General features: G+C 39.5%; 1 long non-coding RNA gene across 1 annotated transcript; it reads right to left on the reverse strand.

The window, feature by feature from the left end:
* Positions 1-576: 576 nt before the first annotated feature.
* On the reverse strand, positions 577-2421 carry LOC145437713 (uncharacterized). Its single transcript, XR_013914724.1, has 3 exons — positions 1782-2421; positions 1206-1739; positions 577-974 (listed from the first exon to the last, which is right to left on the reverse strand). It is a non-coding gene; the product is annotated as an uncharacterized LOC145437713 (long non-coding RNA).
* Positions 2422-2809: the final 388 nt, after the last annotated feature.

The raw sequence follows: 2809 nt of genomic DNA on the forward strand, positions 1-2809 counted from the left end.
CTGTATCTTGCATATGTTCGGATTGCTCGCGCAACGCTGGTGTAACCCGTGAGAGCGACCAATCATTCAATGATCGTGCGTTTTACTGAGCCTCCATTGTTCTCTCACAAATGTATTGATCGCAAACGAAGTGATCGAAGCTTACAGAGCCTACGTTGTCGTAAACTTTAGTATAGTAAAGTAGTTTAGTAGCAAAATGTCTATTTCCGCTCTGTGTTCTTAACTTAACCAAACCTCTTGTTTTATTGAAATTGAATTTGAAAATAGTTTATATAGTTCTCAACCATTGGCGCAGACTCGAATTGTATCATATCAATTTGCAAAAGGGTAATGTATTGCATCTTATCAATTCGTTTCTCTCTTCTCTATTTTGGCTGGTAACTATAAACTGAGGCTGTGCAATTACTTACGTAGTTTATTATTAGTTCTACTTATATGTGAGCGATACAGCGCCTTACTTCCGTGTATATTTAACTGTATATTCGTTCATCGGTTCAAAATCAATGACCACCCAATCTGTCTTTCAGGCAGCTAACAAAATACAATGACGTAATCACGCCTGACACCTCGAAAAGGCAATTTGACATGAATTGTGACTTGACTCGTGACTTGACTTGACTTGACTTGACTCGACTTGACTCGAGTCACCTCCGAAATTCGAGTGACTTGACTTGACTCGAGTCACCTTCGAAATCGATTGACTTGACTTGACTCGAGTCAAAATGTGCAATGACTCGAAACTCGAAGGTAGTGACTTGATCCCAACACTGGATCTTCACTTCAGTGTGCTAGAGGATTTGTTAGTATACGCATTGTCATTGAACCGTTATTGTGAAGCTTGTAATAACGTTTCGTTCAGACCTTGCGATCGCTAGCTGCGAAGAGAGAGACAATTGGCAGTGCTGATAGAGCAGCGCAGATAGAACATGTCAATCAGAATACTATAATAGCATATATTAGGAACAATAAAGGACCTAGTTCCAGATTCCTTAGAAACAACATGAAAAGTAATTCAGAAAAATTACATTCTAAGGTACTACTAGTTTCCAAATTGCCAAATATAATAGCACTGCGAACTATGAATAAGGACCCCGTTCCAGATTCCTTAGAAACTACATGAAAAGTAATTCAGACAAATTACATTCTAAGGTACTACTAGTTTCCAAATTGCCTAATCTAATAGCATACTACGAACTATGCAGGACCCCGTTCCAGATTCCTTAGAAACTACATGAAAAGTAATTCAAACAAATTAGCCTACATGCTACCAGTTTTAGATTGCGAAATTCAGACAAATTACATGCCAAGTTACTAGTTTCCAAATTGCAAAATATAATAGCATATTAGGAATAACAAAGGACCTTGTCCCAGATTCATTAGAAACTACATAAAAAGTAATGGAGAAAAGTTACATGGCAGGAAAATTCAAAACAACGCGCCCCTGAAGTTAGTGAGAAGACATGCCACACACCACAACTGATTAGCAGTACCAAAAAGAGTGAGTGGAATTTGGCCCAACTTCACGCCGAATGTTTTGTACCCATTTTTTCCTTGTTTCTTCTTCAACAGGAAACCTGTGAAAAGATAAATTCATCGTCATTCTTGAGGCATTGTTGCATTTTGGAACGCAACAGTGCAAATGGGATCTTCCTTTCACAGTCCGCGTTCACTTATCTGCATTCATATCCGATTTGCTATAAGCTATATAAAATAGGCTATATATTTTTTGTTCCGATTTGCTATATGCTATATAAAATAAGCTATATATTTTTTTGTTAAACGGTACTTTGCAAATCGACCTGTAAACATAAAACGTAAAGATTATTAGTCGAATAAATTCACTACTTTATATGCGTTATGACCAACTATTTCACAGATAGGGTTATTCTATGGCCTAAAAGTCTATCTGGTATTACTTGTTGGTCTTGTGGATATACAGCTGTCGAGTCAAGTCATCAGAAAATCATGACTAGAGTCATTGCCGCCCTGGCTGTGATACAGCTGATACTTGAGTGATGCAGCTAATACCTGAGTGATACAGCTGATACTTGCGTGATACAACTGATACAGCTGCATATCCACAGGGCCTTACTTGTTCCGCGACTTTTGTGAGTGAAAAGTTGTCACACTCCGACACAAGAAAGCTTTGTACAACGACTGTAAACCAGCTCGGTTTTTCGCTCAAAAACATTGTATAGTGATTGATGAGTATGTTATCAATACTTATTTTGCACCAAAACGCGGAACTACCATAAAGCGAAAACGCACGGCGTTAAATAAAGTAACCTACTCCAAAACAGCCACCTGCGCCTATGAAGCTCGATTCAGCTCTGGCCAACCATAGGCCAAGATGGCGGCGCCCGAGAGCAAAAATGAAAATCGTCCATTATGACACATTGGTTTTCCTTTTCTTTCCGAGAAAGAAAATTCATTGTTTCAGAGTGACCAGCCCAGTTTTCGACGTTTAATTTCCCGTTCCTTGTTCTTGATTCTGTTTAAATCATTTGCTGTGAGCGTACTACGCAGCGGGATTCCCTTGAACCAGAGTCCGGCAGGAAACCGGTTCAAAACAATAACAATCTAATAATCCGGAGCATGGACCGGAACCGGATTGGATATCCGGCCGGATTTTTTCAATTTTGACCGGGCCGGATCGGAGCCGTATCAGTACTCTCTTGATAAGGCCGGAATCTTATAGATAAGCATGACGTTTGTAGCTAAATAACTACCAACTAACAACACGCAAGTAACCGCCAAGCCAGTGCGAAAAGATGCGCGGCAAGACATATTTTTAAATTCACGGAACCAC

The sequence above is a fragment of the Botryllus schlosseri genome, chromosome 4 (genome assembly GCF_051294905.1).
Source record: "Botryllus schlosseri isolate E-star chromosome 4, Bs_hap1, whole genome shotgun sequence".
NCBI lineage: Eukaryota > Metazoa > Chordata > Ascidiacea > Stolidobranchia > Styelidae > Botryllus > Botryllus schlosseri.